At 39.7% G+C, this 17,534-nt stretch overlaps 1 long non-coding RNA gene and 1 pseudogene across 1 annotated transcript; one reads left to right on the top strand and one right to left on the bottom strand.

Moving 5' to 3' along the window:
* The window catches only part of LOC138033747 (uncharacterized), a 72,471-nt pseudogene that overhangs the window by 38,042 nt on the left and 16,895 nt on the right, over positions 1-17,534 (bottom strand).
* LOC138033750 (uncharacterized) lies at positions 4,599-7,432 on the top strand. Its single transcript, XR_011128659.1, has 2 exons — positions 4,599-5,008; positions 5,190-7,432. It is a non-coding gene; the product is annotated as an uncharacterized lncRNA (long non-coding RNA).

Below are 17,534 nucleotides of genomic sequence, written 5' to 3' on the forward strand. Positions count from 1 at the left end.
AAAATTAATTAGTAGTTAATATTGTGTCAGAGTTCTATCACAAAGTCTGCTTTGCCTTTAATTGCCCTTTTAATTTTAAACATTGCACAGAACACAAGACCTGCTTTATGTATTTCCAGACATCTCAATTTTAATTGTACATTTAATGTGGGTGTAATTTTACATCTACAAATGGTCAAGTGAAATTTTTACTTCCCCAAAGAGAACTCATTCAGAAAATTTCATTTCAGTACAACCTACAAGTCTGATGGCAGTGACCACATCATTCGTCACTATTGTATAGATTTCCTAAGAACATCAAAATCACTTTTGAATAACTCGCTGGTAGCATAAATGATGAAAACAATGAATAATTACTATGGCTAGACTTCATGGAGTTACCATAGATCAAGGACAGAATTATCCAATAAAGTAATAAACTGGAACTTCATTATTGACTCATTTTAGCATATATTATCAAGCATGCCTTCATGATCAGTTGATGTATCTAAGAATAATGTTTTGGTTCCGTTAAATGAAATTTCTTGAAATTTTTAAGGTAGTGTATCTTGAGAGTGTTTGCACATGAGATAAATGCAGTGAACCAGGTTGGCCTCAGACACATACACAAAATAGCGGCTGGTATTAAATTTCTGTCGACGTATCTGTTGAGATAAGATGTTCTTTCAAAGGACTGAGGACATCTCATAACTCTAAACGATCAATGCAAGAAAGTGAATGAAGTGACATACTTCCTTCCAGCGCTGCATTCAAGTTGGATAAATCGAAGCCTGCGAGCTCGAGGGATATATTTCGCAACCACGTTAGATAGTACTCCCTTTCCAACAAAGGAATCTGGCCTTTGCTCGGGTCTTTTCGCACTTTGAGCATTTGTTCCGATGCATTCACTTAAATGGAGAAATAAAGCTAAAAAGTATAAAAGCTGACTCGAAGCAACTTCAGAAGCGTTGCTTCCCCGAGCAGACTAAAAGGGCTGCTTACAAAAAGCGTAACGAAAGAAAACTTTCCGCCGCCTAAAATGCCCCTTGCAGAATCTTTCCCTGTCACCTAAAGTTTAAATGACCGCCTTCAACTGGCAGAAGCTATATAGAACGATCGAAGAAGCACAGGTTGAAATCACCGCTTCGAAAGCCATCTTTGTTTATATCACAGCGCGCGGTTGGAACACTGGATACTACAATTTTCAACAGCCAATCAGACAAAAGTCTCCTTTGTTATCGCGATCTTCTTGTAGTTTTGCCTATGCGCGAGCCGTCAATATTTCGTGGTATTGCCGTCTCACTTTTGCGGCCTGTGATTGGTTCTAATGTTGAAATTGACGTCATTGCACTGAATTGGTTTGCTGACGTACGCAAACAAATACGTTTCGCAGGTAGAAAGAATTGAAATTTCGATCAGGCGCGGGTTGATTAGTTTACAGTTTTTTGAGACGGCAATACCACATTATATTAACGGCGGAATACGGAATATATTTTCTCCCAACTAGCCGTCAATATAATGTGGTATTGCCGTCTCAAAATCGCAATTTGTTTATAGAAGTCGATGTATATGAGTTTAAAGTCTAAATTTACGAACTTGGTATTGACGACATGAAATGTAAAGTTGACCTAAAAGCTTGGTATTAGCGACGTAAAATCAAAAGTTGATCGTTAAGTTGGAAGTTGATTTGTATTTACCGACTTTGTGTTGGTAAGTTCGAAGTTTGTTTACGTGAATATTAATGTTGACATGACACAGTCCGATGCCAATATGTAAAGTTGGATGTCGCGTTACAACTTCGATTTTTGGCGGAGATGGAACGCCATACAAAACCTGGTTTGATTTTGTGTTTTGTTCTGAAAACTATTCCGTAAAGATTGCACACATTTCTTCGTGTTTTCCCTTTTGTCCTTAATAATGCGCCTGGTATTAGGTTCACCAAAAAAAAAAAAAAAAAGTTTCATGATTGGGTTTCTGCCAGTTTTACGACACTCAAAGTTTGCTTATTTTATGGCAGGTACCTGGTACTGACATAAGGTGGGAAAAAAGTTTGACACATATAATACAGTACAAACAAAGCAAAACAAAGATGAGTCAAGTCCTGCTGTTTGGGAAGAGGGGAGTGGGCGGAGCAGAAATTTCAGATGACAATTACTGCTGTGATTGACTTCAGTGCAAATTTCTGTCAGAATGGGTACTTTGTTTGGATGAAGGTGAATTGAAGCAATGCTCACAATCCAAGATGGTAGCACCTTTTGGGTCTGTTTTATAAGATACAACAAGCATGTCTACCACTGCTATATGGGATCCCCGAACTCAAGCTCACTCAGTGATAGAATAATATCGTTAATTATATTTGTGTTCAGACAGTACATGGGGTTATATAATCCTGTGACTACCTACTGTCGAGTCATTCTTCCTTAGGCAACTTAAGCTGCTTAAGGGAAGTGCAGGTAACAAGGTCCTTTCCCAAACATTGTTTTAGGGGAGCACATGGACCACATTGTATAAATAAATGTTTGAAAAGGCTTGAAAGGCAAAGGGTATAGGCTCAAACTGTATTGGTTACCCTTTTACCTTCACAGAATGGTGATAAGGACTCTGTGAAATCTGAATCGTATGAGAAGATTTGTGATGTCCCAGGTAGTGAATAAAAATAGAGTTGATCAAGACGTTTATGAACGGCAAGGGTTTGCATCTATATTTTCTATGCACATTCCAAATCTTTCGAAAGAAACATTTTAACGAGTTCCCGGTAAGATTCCAAATTAAGCTCAATTGAAAAGAGCATCAGTTTTTTTCAAAACTGTAGCTCCTCCTGAGATTGAATTGACTAAGGCTAGTGCTCACTTACATCTGTTCAGTTTTTTTTTTTTTCAATTTCTTCAGGATGGCCAAATTACTACACTCCTCAACTCAGTTGATAAAAATGAATATTTGTTTTTGTTACGATATACACTTTTGGTAAGCTTAACTTCCGGTACATTTACATATCTGTCAATCATATTTTGATATATCAGGAACCCATGACCCGGAGCCTACAACTCTACTGTGTTTGTGTAACGGCGTTTTCACAGACCGATTTATTTTTAGATTGAATTTCCCGCGAATGAGACTCCCACAGGAGCCCGATGACCAATTACAAGAAATGAAGCTGACGTCATAGGGTCACCGAACCGGAACTGCGTTTGTTTTTTGACCTAATTCGCGGGAAGGGCTAGTCTAAAAATAAACCTACTTGTGAAAACGCCGTTTCACAGACGCTGTATGGAAGTTGCACGCTCCAGATGGGCTCCTGATATATATACAAGCGCATGCAACTAGGAGCGTGAGAGAGTTGATTAAAGATGGCTTACTGTCGTTAACTTCCAAACTACGTTCAAAACAGTTTTCACTTTACTTATCTGAAACTTGTTGCTTTAGTATTTTCAAATTATGTTGCTGCCTGCAACTTTGAAAATAAAATTAGTGATCAAACTTCTCAACTTTATTTACCTTGAGACAATCAAAGCTTAACTTGAATTAGTGTTTCCAAATGGATTCCAGCACAAACTAATAACTTTGACTAGAAATTAATGTTATCACTTTTATACTGGATAATCATAATTTAGCATGCCTTTCTACACACAGGAACTGTATTTCTAATACTCTTTTCCTCTAGTGAGAAAATTAAAACCTATAATCCTTGAAGTTGAAGTTGATTTTTATTGGGGTGCTATTAAATAAATACGGGATTACCTGACCCGAAGGTAGCGTGGCTAATCTAGGCGGGCCAGGAAATAAGGAAAGATGAAAGACTGCCAAAAAGAATATGCTGATAAGAAAATAAAGTTGAGATTAGAACGAGAACAACGTTGAGAAAAGAAAAAAAAAAAGAGAGTAGAAAATTCGAATAAAGAGCTAATTAGAGGGGTGTAGACAAAACGTGGGGTAGGCCATGGCTTAGGCCAGGAGCAGAATGCACGATAAACTCAATTTTGGGCAAACATCATAACGACTAGTCCGACTATTGTGTGACAGTAAGGAAAACGAGCGGTCGTTGTGGACTGGATTCCAGTTTCTTTTTGAAACCCCGCTTTTCACACGCGGAAGATGTCTGCGGACGGCTCGGACGTGGGGTATATTTCTGTTTTAACAGTAGGTATATACTGCTGAAACCGTGGCCGCCAAAACAGCAGAAGAAAGTCGTTGGTGAGACGGTCCTAACGTTGAAAGAATTGCGGCAATGCTCTGCGCTTTTTCTTTTTACCCGTGGATATATCCACGAGTTTTGGTGAGGTTCTTTATGCAAATGTGTCACTCCTGCGTAACCGGAAGATCGATCTAATAGACTACTTTCATAAATGGCGACCGATTTGATATTTATGTTAATTGAACCTACTGGCCTCATTTGGTTAACATGTTCTTTTGAATTTTGCACATTGTAGCGAGGCTAGAAACAAAAGAATATTTTATCGGGCCGGCATTATGAAAAAGGTCTATAAGCCAATCAGGATGCATAATCACAACACAGCTTAGAAAGCTGTGAGTTCCTTTTCGCGAGGTTGTGCGCCGCCATTGCTGTATGTCGCTTTTTTTTTAAGTGTTTGAGCACCTTCCGCTGTATTTAGAAGCAAGAAACGGAAGAATTAAAGAAATGGCTTTCTTCGAAGGTGAAGCAAAATATTCTGAACAAGTGCAGATTGCTGCAATTAATTGTGCACCGCCTTTCACTGACCAACGCGAAGATTTTAATACATGTAGAAATGGAATCGACAGACACATGGTGAGAAGACAGTGCCTGTTCATCCCCTAAATTCACGGGGGATAAATAAATTTCATTTGGAACGTGACTGCCATTTGGAGAGTAACATCGAAGCTATCAAAGTATACCAATGTTTATCAAAGCTATCACGAAGTTTTGCAAGCTACATGAATACGACTTGAACAGCATCCGTGATATGAAAAACAGTATATGCTCCTCGGGACAGAGAACCTTCCAGGATTAATTCCTTACAAGAAAACGTCGAGCTTGTTTCAAAAAGACAAGGTAATTAGGAAATGTATGGTGCATTATTTAAATAAGGACGTACCGAGCTCGTCTGAGTTGAGAAAGTGTTTATCTCTTGCTTTTGGAAAATATTATACCTCTATACCTAGACCGCAACTCAGATATCACAATCTTCGAGAGTAGGAGATTCAAATCGTCCTTTTTATCTTTTTATCCGCAGGACTGCTAAACACAAAAAAGACTTGTCAGTTCTATTGTGTATTCAAGATCAATCTGCTACTACGCATTCGACAAAATTGAACCAACAAAATGAAATTTATTGTCTATCAAGAGAAAAGCTATTGATATCAGGAGACATTGAATCGAACCCAGGCCCTGTTGCTCATGGAACGAGTACACATAAAGCACATACAATACTGAGAAATCCTTCTATAGCACTGTTGCGGGCTCGATTAGCTCAAAAAGGATTGAAGGCAGTAGAATGTACCTCAGATGGTTCATGCTTCTTTTCTTCTGTTGCCCACCAGTTATATAATGATCCTTCCTATCACATGAATGTGCATGCTGCTGGAGTTGAATCCATCAGAAACAACCGTCACAAATGTATTGGACCCATTACAGAGCAATTGTGCGTTTGTTGTCACAGCAACATACATGGTGTGATGCACTTATTGTGCAAGCAATTTGCAATGCATTAAATGTTACTATACGTTTAAATGAATCCATTGAGGGGTGGGCACCAGTAACTGTTATCCGTCCTATAAGCGGACAACAGCGAACTACCGTGAACATTGGACATCTAGATGGAAGACACTATGTTTCAGCACTTCAGTTAGAATATTATAATGACAGTATTTCAGGTTATGAAATCAGTGGTGTTACCAATGTCAACAATTATTCAGAGCCTGGTAATAATCGATTAATTAACGATGGCCAAAAATGATGTGTGTCAGTAATAATTTCTACAAAGCAGTGGCAAAAAAGAGCTTACATGAGAGAATCTATAAAGCGGAAGAGACAAAGTCACTTGAAGAGTTCAGGAAAAAAGAAAAAAAATGCAAAATGCCAAAAAAGATCTGAAATATTGAAGCAGCAAGGGAATAGGAAAAGAAAAGCAATCCAGAACATATCAGAGACCTAAGCAGAAAAGCAGAAAACCATTTCAGGAAAGCTATGCAGAGCTTAAGGCTAAACCAAACTGAAATTTGTCAAGGTCAAGACTCTATTAGACATTCCATGTCAAAAGTGATTCAGTCTTTTTCGTGATAAGATATAACACATGGCCCTGAATATGTATGCACTTGCTGTGATCAGTTATGGTTCAGATCATCTGTTTCTAAGTGTAACAGTATTGTTGGAGGAATGTATAACTGACACAAAAAGTGTTAATATTACTAAATGGATCTGCTCTACTTGCTAAACCTGATGACATTAACAATATGATCTGGCAGCAAAAATCAGACCTTATTGAAAATTACCCTGTCATCTGTGCAACGAACTTTGAACACATGGTACAGCTCTTTATGGAGGATGTGTTAAAGAGTAATCTTATGCCTATTGGAGAAATGGTATATGTATTTCACAGGGTTGAATTCCAGCAAAGGGGATTACCTCACATACATGCATTATTTTGGGTATCTAGTTGCATATGAGAGCCCACCGTGCTGTTACACAATTAACAGCCTTCAGCCTGCCAATTTTAAACAATCGCGGTAACTTTCATATCCACGAGTAACGACAGCGGCACTTTGATTTTTTAATTTGACCACCGGTAGGCAGTAGAGTAGGCCACAGGATAGGCCATGGCCTATACCATGGCCTACGCCATGGCCTACCCCACGTTTTGTCTACACCCTGATTAGAGCAACAAATGAAGACCAAAGGATGCGCTACCATCTTGTGGCATGATTAAACTAAATTGTAACTAAATGCCAACAGCTGAACTAAATATGACACAAATCACAATCAAAGTTGATAAAAACTTACCCTCCTCACATGTCCTCTCATCTGAATTTAACGATAAACCAGCAGGACAAACACATTTGTGTCCAGATGACTCTGTTACACAGAAATGACTGCATCCTCCATTTTTTACATTACATGAACTTGAGGCTACATGTAGAAAAAAGGTGTCATTTGGAATCCAGGAAAATACTACTGTGTATAATGCTAACTACAACGATACTGCTACATAACAAATTTTATATGTAAATGTCAATAAGAGGTAGCTTTACTTTTTTGAAAGAGCTTTTGGCAAGGGCCAGGGTGCAGAATATCTTACATTAGTAAACAACAATCCAGTTATCTCTGATTATGCCAGGTAGTATTTCTTGTTATCCCAGGATATGGTTCTGGATTATGCGTGACTATCTCTATTTAGTTTGGCTTACACTAAAACTGTATCACTGTTCTTAGTGCCTGTTAATACTGGTATATGTCAAAATTATAACTTCCTCTTCGCTTCACAGTTTCACAGATATTTTGCTGCTTTTTAGTCCCAAAAGTGTTCCTGATATTAAAAATAAGGGTCTACTGGCTTTAATGACACTTGCTGCAGAGGTTGCCCTTGTGCATGTTGAATCCGCTAGGTACCCTAGTCACAACACCATGGGATATAAGTTGATAGATAGCCAGTGATGCCCATTTTAGTGATAAGCAAGAATCCCTCTTATACACAACAAGCACTTTTAAAAAGCCAGTTTCATTTTGACTTCCAACTTTTAATTAATAGTTGTGGGGTTGGGTTCCCCTCGATTTCTATGCGTAACAGAAATCTCGAGCTCATAATCTGATTGTTAAATATCACACATAAGTAGGAACCTCTTGGATTGAACATGCGCAGAATACGTCTTGTGTTGAGGAAACGTTATAAAATGCCTTGTGACATCTTTCCTGGGTGCTTGTATGCAAGATATAAGAGTGAAAGAAATGAAATAACACTTAATACCTGACGATTGCCTTGAACTGTCATAGGCAACGATTCCCATAGCTCGGCCACTTACAGTGTAATCACTTATTATGAAGTCCCCGGTGTCGGCATCCAGTTTGTGTAACCTTGTACGTGTAGCCCAGTCAGTAAAATATAAGAAAGGAGGTATCAAGGCTACTCCAAAAGGGTGTAAGCCGCTTTGCTGGAAAAGCAGTCTTCTGTTGCTGCCGTCATAATCGACAGATTCGACTCTGTCGACTCCTGCGTCTGCCCAGAAAATGTTCTGGTTTCCTCTGTCAAGTTCAATACCATTCGGCCAGTAGAGATCTGATGTTACTTATAGAAATTCTTTGATTTCCATTTAAGGTTGCTTTTTCAATTTTTGGATTAAGACCCCAGTCAGTCCAAAACATGAATCTGTAAGAAACCAATTTGGTAAATATGATAATGTGCTAAAATTCTAATTCTAATTGTCTCGCTCCTTTCTTTGTATAGGAGCATACGAGGTTTGAGCAGTTTTGTGACGAAATGGTGCACATAGCTCAACTTTTTGGCGCCTTTCCGTTTAGTTATTTGATGAACTGTTGTTCTCTCTCTTCTGTGGTGTACCATTTCTGTTTCTCTGCTCTCCTGAGTTAGTAACAACTTTTGATGGACTTTATATTCAGCCATATAGTGTACTAGAATTAGTTCAATGAAATTTCTTCTACGAAAGTGGGGAACAAAAATGTGAAAGTTCAATCATTTTGTAGCGACAAGTCATTTGCAGGTGTAGCCTTATCACTAATCACTATTGGTACTTGCCCCTCCTCCCCCCTTTCCTGAGTTTGTAATTGTGACTCTTTTTTCCTTTTTCGCGTGATTCAATGAGCAAAGTGCTTACTCACCCACTATCAGGATCCACAGTTATATCCCTTGGGTTGTCGAGCCCAGCAGACATCACACTTCGTTGGTTATTGTCTGATAAGTCAGATACATATATTGAGTCGTGTGTCGTATCAGACCACTACAGTTGTGATGTCCTCCATTCCACTGCAAGTCCATCACAAACACCGATGTTGCTAATGATAACGGTTACGCTTGATCCATCAATTCTAGAGCGTTTTATGTTTAATTCTGTGACATCGCTCCAAAATATGTAGCCCTGGCTGAAATGGACATCAATGGCCACAGCTCTTGTCAAACCCGACAGAACTGAATGTACTGCTGAAGTTTGGTAGTGAATCGTTATTATGTCAGTTGTATTTGATACGAGAAGGCAAGGAGGGCTGCATGCATGACCTACATTGACCGAAAGAAAAGAGAAAAAGTGAGTACATTAGTAGTATGTAAGGTAATTTAGCTTTAGCAGTAATCCAATAGCAGTAATGATTCTAATGCTTGTCATGATGACTTGATTATCATGACGAACATTAAGGGATTTAAGACAAACGGTAATTTGATAATACTAATGTAAAACCATGTTTCGTTATTTGTGAACCTGAGCGAGTCACTCGGTAAATATGAATCGCTTCTTGTTCACTCTATTTTCCGTATATTTCATGATCGTGCAGTTTTCTTATTAGGATTCGAACCGCACAACTTCCATTGTTGTAACATCCCTAACGTGAACCAGAATAAAAGGTTTGATAACATTGAAACGATCGCGACCGACAAAACACTTTCTTCAGTGTGGTCTATCTTCGAATACACTGAACTTGTTAACGCCTTCATGTTATTTCTTTGGTTATGCATTGTATGTTCTAAAACCACGTCTGCCTATAACTTATGTCGTCGTGATGACGTGTCCCATTAGTGAACTGATTATATATTAATCAGGTGCGGGGAGAAACGTGAAACTAACAAACATGTAATAAGCGACTGAAGCAAACTGCCCACACACCATTCAAAGGTGGACATCACTACATGAAGTTCCTAGACTGGACAACTCAAATAGAAAACCATTCTTTCGTTCAGCAACAGCGTCTGGTTTATTTTGTTTTTTCGTTGAAAACGAATTTATGACACTTCTCTGTTACTTTTCATGGCCAAATTGGTCGTCAATAAAAAAAGAAATTGTATATACGCCCTCTAACTTGTTTCAAGCGCTTCCTCAGGAGGTCTCAATAGAGACAATATGCAAAATATCCGCTCCCAAGGCATTTCGTTGCTGGCTGCATGGAAAATTGATGTGCTGGCAATCCCTTGCTGGCCGGGGTTCTTTCAAACCATTGCTTGATAGCATAGTTTTTATTTAGGAAAAGGAAAAGCGTGTTTTTTCAGCGAGTGAGGTCAAGTTTAACAGTATTTCCTGGGAAACCGGAAATATGTCAACAGGCAAGCTTGCTGGGCGCGACGACAGATTGGGTGTAGCGCAACATGTGACGAATAGGTTTGTTGCGCTACGGTCTTTGAACTTTTTATTTGACAGCTGTCGACTGATCCGGAAGCTGGTTTCCTCATTCAAAATTCAGATATTTCCTCCGCTCTAACCGTCTCTGGAGAAACCAAAGTTGCCCCTATTGTAATTGTTTTGAGGGCTCTTTACATGGTTTTATCGCAACGTTCTCGTTCCTCATTTTATTTTCGAAGGAAAGGTAAGCTTCTTTTCCTTTATTGCGCATTCACATGCTTTAGTTTGAATCAATTTTCCGAATTCGGGCTCTGATTCTATAATTTATCTCTTCTCTGCTGCTTCGCGCCTGCCATTTCTCCTGGTCAAACGAGATTATTCATTCTACCGACATTTGGGAAAAGAACTATACATTAAAGGTTACCCTGAGGGCCAGAGGAATTTTTTTTTGGTTCGGAGAGAACTCACTCAGCGATTCCAAATAAACGCTGAGCGTTCTCTCCGAACTTGACAATACAATTCCTCTGGCATCCAGGGTAATTGAAGGTAGGAGTCATAATAGATAAATTGTAGAGCAAAAATTTACATGACTGAAAATTTGCTGTTCTGCCTCAGGATATATCTGCCACAGTGTCCCTTTGGCCGGATCCCTGGCATGAATATTCTTCGGACGATTCGGTCTTAATTTTCGAGAGACCCCACTCAGCAAGCAAACATTTTCCTGGTGAAGCAATATACCACTTATGCAAATTTGTGTCTGTCTTTAAAAGAAACGACAAAAAAATGTTTTTATTTTATTTTATTTAAACATATTTTATTGGCGAAGTTTGCACTAATAGAAAAAGAACTCATCAAGAGGGCTCACTTCGAAATAACATTAAATAGTTAGTCAAAGCGGCAGCAAAACAGACAAAAAGAACATTTAAGCAAAGCTAACAGGTGGAAAATACACACTTAAGTACTTTTATTAAATCTCTTCGAATCAGATATGAAAGACTGGACATGAAAAAATAAATCACTATTTTGATTTGGAGAAAGTAACTGTGATCGCAACAGAAAACTGATATAATTTCTGCTTTGGACGTAGAAGACCATATATGACCAAATATGCGAGCAACAGAGGAGAGCTAATTAATTCTAGGGGCAAAATAAAGTGGACATTCAAGAAAGAAATGCTTAACTGACTCGTTGTAAAAACCACAAAGACACGCAGGACTTTCTTTGCAACCTATTTTAAAAAGATAACAGTCAAGGTCGTTAACTGCATGTAAACAAAGGTACGCCCAAATTGAGAAAGAGGCACTCGCCACTACTTGGGCATGTGAACGCTTCAACAGCTACCTACTCGGGAAAACCTTTGATGTGCAGACAAATCACAAGCCCTTAATTTATCTCATAAGCTCAAAGGAAGATCTGGATTGCTTACCTCCTCGCATTCAACGCTTCCGAATGCGGTTGATGAAATACAGCTTCAACATTGTCCATGTACCTGGAAAGAATCTAAACTGTGCCGACGCCCTTTCGAGAGCTCCAAATCCTGAGCCAACGACAATGGATTGCTCCTTAGAAGAAGAGGGAAATCTTTACGTTAACTATGTTTTACAGACTCTACCTGCAACTGGAAAACGCCTGGAGGAAATTAAAGCTCATCTGCAGGAAGATGAAGTGTGCAAACAGATCATGACTGACTGTAATAAAGGCTGGCCAGAAAAGTGTTCCTTAAAAGGCCCAGTAAAGCTGTATGCCCCCTTTGCAGCCGAACTTACAGTTCAAAGTGGGTTATTACTCAAAGGACGTCGATTGGTAATACCAGCTTCAATGCGATTGGACGTGTTAGACAAATTACATGCCGGTCGCTATGGTATAGTGAAATGCCGCGTCCGAGCAAGAGAGAGTGTCTGGTGGCCTGGGATAGGTCGACAACTAGAAGAGCTTGTAAACGAGTGTCCCGTTTGCAGAAAGTACAGACGAAACCATGTCGAGCCTATGATCGCATCGGAACTCCCAGACTATCCTTGGCAAAAAGCGGCTTCTGACCAACTCTTCTGGAAAGGAAAGACATACATAGTAGTGGTAGACTATTACTCTCGTTTCATTGAAGTGTCTCCGTTAGCAAGTACTACATGACAAAGCATCATTGCAAGTCTGAAAACTAGGCAGTCGTTTCAGGACACCTGAAACGTTTATCTCTGAGAACGGTCCTAACTACGCATCAAAGGACTTTGTGAACTTTGCAAAGGACTATGGATTTACCCATGTCACGAGTAGCACACTTTCCGAACAGGCTAACGGAGAGGCGGAACGGGCAGTGCAGACGGTGAAGAGATTGTTTGACAAGTGCCCTGATCCCCACTTAGCGCTATTGGCATACCGTTCAACACCTTTGGAACAAGGGTATCGCCCCGCACAACTTCTTATGTCACGAAACCTGCGTACGACGGTACCTGTACATCCCTGCAAGCTGAAACCGGACGTGATTGCACCTGAACGTCTTAGCAAGAAGGACTCTGAACTCAAGCAGAGGCAAAAAGAGAACTATGATTCGCATCATAGAGTTCATGACTTGCCTCCCTTGACGGCCGGTGACCAAGTTTACCTTCCACAAATGAAGACAGACGCCACTGTCCGGAGAGAGTACGGCGAAAGGAGTTACATTGTGTTAACGCCTAATGGTCAGGTGCGGCGGAACAAATCCCACAATCCTCACCACAGGCTGGGATGAAGGCTGTAGTAGTAGCCCCAGTTCCCTCGGATCAGGAGAACGTCACAACCCGTTCTGGTCGCGTAGTACGACCGCCACAGAGACCGCCTTTACTATTGAATTTAACTGTACACTAGATTCAAACTAGCTAATTTGAATGTCGCCAGTTTGGTGAAACATATCGACGAACTGAGAATCTTGCTCGCAGACACGCCCGTTGATGTTCTATCAATTAACGAGACCAGGCTTGACGACTCGGTTAAGGACAGTGATGTTTACATTCCTGGCTATGAAATTATTCGCCGTGACAGGAAAACAAATGGCCGCTTTGGCGGTGGTGTTTGTTTCTTTGTTCGCTCGAACATTAGTTATTCTTTGCGATCTGATTTGAGTATTCACCAACTGGAAAATCTTTGTATAGAAATCCGCAAACCGAGATCAAAGCCTTTTCTCGTGGTAACCTGGTATAGGCCGCCTGACTCTTCAGTTGAGATCTTTAGTTATTTCGAATCGCTTATAGGTAAAATTGACGCGGAGAATGTTGAGTTCTATGTTTTGGGCGATCTGAACTGCAACTTAGCTGCTCCTCAATTGGACCATAACGCAAATCTACTCTCTAGCATCGCTGACGTTTACAGCCTGCAGCAGCTCATTACTGATCCCACTCGTTGCACTGAATCCTCTTCAACTTTAATTGACCTCGTTTTTACTAACCGTCCTGATAGGATTGTATGTTCTGGAGTGTCTCATATAGGCATAAGCGATCACAGCCTTATTTATGCTTATCGCAAGCTTTCTGTAGATTTACCCTCGAGGGGCCATACTACAGTTACCTATAGAAAATTTAATAACTTTAATTTATCCAATTTTCGTAGAGATATTGTACATCAAAATTGGTAGATCATAGGTAACTATGCGGATAACCCAAATGATATGTGGGAAGCCTGGAAAAAACTGTTCCTTCGTTGTGTTGACAAGCATGCCCTCTTGCGTAATAAACGTGTTCGCCCTTGCAAATCACCTTGGATTACTTCGCAACTCAAAAAGCGCTTGCATGCAAGAGATATTCTTAAGTTAAAAGCCACTCGTTCTGGTAATGCGGAGGACTGGCGTAAATTCAAAAAACTTGGCAATATAGTAAACAATGAAATCAAACGTGCGAAAGAATGTCACTATAAGCATACCCTCAATGAGTACCAAAGTGATCCACGTAACACTTGGCGGATTGTCAATGAGCTTATGTCTAGGAAATCACACAAATGTGTCATAAGCGAACTTAAGCTCTCCTGTGGCAATTCTATTTATGATTCTCATGAGTTGTCTAACGCCTTTAATGATCATTTTTCTTCCATTGGGCCTAAGTTAGCAAATGATATTCACGCCAATGAAGACAATTCTTCTCATTTGGATTATTTAGCTGAGACTGGTCACTGCATATTCGAACTAAAACCGACCAGCGTCTCTAAGGTTCTTCTTCTTTTATCCAGATTATGTGAGTCAAAATCTACTGGTTTGGACAGAATATCTGCAAAACTCTTGCGCGAATGTGCTGACTTAATAGCCGAATCACTCTGTACTATCTTTAATCATTCTATTGTTTCTGGAATTTTCCCTGATGAATGGAAACTTTCGAAAGTCATCCCCTTGTTCAAACAGGGTAATCGTTCAGATCTAAATAATTACCGCCCAATTTCAGTAATTCCAGTTGTAGCTAAAGTCTTTGAGAGAATTATTTGTGATCAACTCTATAATTACCTTACTATACACAAACTCATTTCAAGACACCAATCGGGATTTCGACCTCTTCATTCCACTGTCACTGCCTTACTTGAAGCTACCGATAGCTGGGCTTACAACATTGACCAGGGTAATGTAAACGCAGTCGTTTTCTTGGATTTAAAGAAAGCCTTTGACACCGTAGATCACGATATTCTTTTGTCTAAACTTGCGAAATATGGTGTCAGTGGCACTTCATACAATTGGTTTAGATCATACTTGGACTGCCGCAAGCAACGATGTTTTATAAATGGTTCTCTCTCTGGGGACCATTTCCTTACTTGTGGTATACCTCAAGGTACAATTCTGGGTCCACTCCTTTTTCTAATATATATTAACGACTTACCTTACTGTCTATTAAATTCTGAACCTCGAATGTATGCTGACGACACACACATAACTTTTGCTAGTAATAACACCCAAAGTATTAACACTGTTTTAAATGAGGATCTTGCTAGAGTTAAAAAATGGCTAACTGCTAACAAGCTTACTCTTAACGCATCTAAAACTGAGTTTATGTTGATCGGATCGAGGCAAAGGCTAAGCACGTTTCACAACCCTCCGTCACTTATTATTGACGGTGCACCTATAACTCAAGTTACCTCTACGAAATCTCTAGGTGTTCATATTGATCAGACTTTATCCTGGAATGTTCATGTTGAGACTTTATGTAAGAAAATCGCGTCTGGTATTGGAGCGTTGAAGAGAGTGAGGTCTTTCGTTCCACATGAGACTCTCCGATCAATCTTCATGTCTTTAGTACAGCCTCACTTTGATTACTGCGATTCTGTCTGGGGATGTTGCGGCAAAACCCTAGCCAGTAAACTTACAAAACTTCAAAATCGCGCTGCGCGTATACTCACTCGAACTATGATGCCAACGCTGATAACCTTATCCAAAAACGTGGATGGATAAAACTTGATTCTCAACGAACAATCCATAAGGCTGTAATGGTTTATAAGTCGCTTAATGGTCTTACTCCCGATTACCTTAGTTCTATATTTGTTGACCGTAGTAGCGTCTTCAGTTACTCCTTAAGGGACACAGAGGGCAAACTAGCTATCCCACAGCCACACACAAACTATATGAAAAATAGCTTCAGCTACACTGGAGCAGTTCTTTGGAATAATTTACCAATCGAATTGAGGCAGGCTGACTCCCTTAGAGCGTTCCGGGCTGGCGGCGAGCGTTTCTTTTCATCAAGTTAATCTACAATTCTATACACGGCACTCATGTAAGGCAGGTTTTTATTTTGTCATTTAATATTATAGTTATATTTATTGATTACTTAGAACAATTTTGAATAATGTAGCTGTAGTCGTTGTATAATTTGTAATAATTCTGGTAATTAATTAGGTTTTTATAGTTGCGTCTGATGAGTTTACCGTGTCTAAATAAAGTTATCCTATCCTATCCTATGCCTGCGGATCGTTGGTGTAAAAATTGACTAGTTTAACACAGCAAAAAGGAGCGGTGTTCATTGCAAAGACCGTACCGTGAATAATATAAATCCAAATATGACTCTACCGCTGGGTAGCTGGAGGGGAAACCGAAGTCCTAATCCATGGAATGAAGTACAGCGTTCATAAACCTAAACCGCTATCGTCCTCCAAGTTTTTGATGATTTCGTGGAGATAAAGATTCTTTGAAATTGATTCTCCGTGGCCAACAAACTCCTGAACTCTTACCGAAAGACTAATCAAACGAAACAGATCTCTTTAGTTCCGTGTAGCTTCGAATTTAACTTTGCAAAAAACTACGCACGAAACGTGCTGGCTGGAAGTTTAAAGAAAGCACTATTTCTTGGAAACTTTTTATTCTAAACAAGGTTTGCTTCCTGGTAATGATTCTTACAAGCTGTGAAAACTCTGACGGTATAAAAATCAATTTCCGGCTGGAGACGTGAAACTATATAACAGAGCTTTCTGGTAACAAAAGTCGACACCACTCTGCTCGCTGGTGCTGAGGAATGGCTCTTTTTTCCCATGGTAGTTAATTATTACACACAGAGTACTCCACATGCGTGGAACGGTCATTAAACATTACAAACTAGATTTTTTCAAGATGTTGTCGTTGAGCCTTCTTGCTTCCTCAGCCTGCTTTCGCAGTAAGCAAAAAATAAATCGATGAAACTATCGACTCTTTCCCTTCAGCCAAATAAACAGGAGTTTTTTTTCCAATGAATTTTTAAAGTGTAACGGATCAGCTAACATCGTTTGCATTCTTGGAAATGTAATCAACGCCACATGCATGTATAATGTAAGTGACACCGTGGTTGCAATTGACTAGGGTCTGCGAACGAAAACGAAAACTGAACGTTTTCTTGTCAAGGTATGAATAGCACCTTGGCCTAACAATGACTAAACGTTTAAACAAATGACTGCAAACTGAAATTGCTTCTCGTTTGACTTCAGAATCCAAGCGCGAAAAATCTCGTTTATCCACGCTAAGAGTTACCGACTGCCGTATAGTTTTATCTCTTTCTCCACCTTCCAAGGCCTCCAACGCACTTCACAAATTCCAGATGGAGCTCTCAAAAGGTAAAAAGTCAGAAAATTACTGCCTTACCACTAAGATCAGCCATTAATTCCGATCTACCAAAGGGGACCGGGGATCCAGTTTTAGCCATTCCAGAAGCCGCATGCAAATTTTACATTTTCCCACTCAAGTATGACCCCTTGATCCCCGGAAATAAATAAAGTTAACACCGTATGAAAGTTGCCTCCGTATCTGATAAATTGTCTCAGTGACTATTCACTTTCTGTTTCAGCCAACCCTGTACACCGGGCCTGTACAGCTGTCTAACTGACTGCCGCTCCGTTTTGAA

This window comes from Montipora capricornis, chromosome 14 (genome assembly GCF_036669925.1).
Source record: "Montipora capricornis isolate CH-2021 chromosome 14, ASM3666992v2, whole genome shotgun sequence".
NCBI lineage: Eukaryota > Metazoa > Cnidaria > Anthozoa > Scleractinia > Acroporidae > Montipora > Montipora capricornis.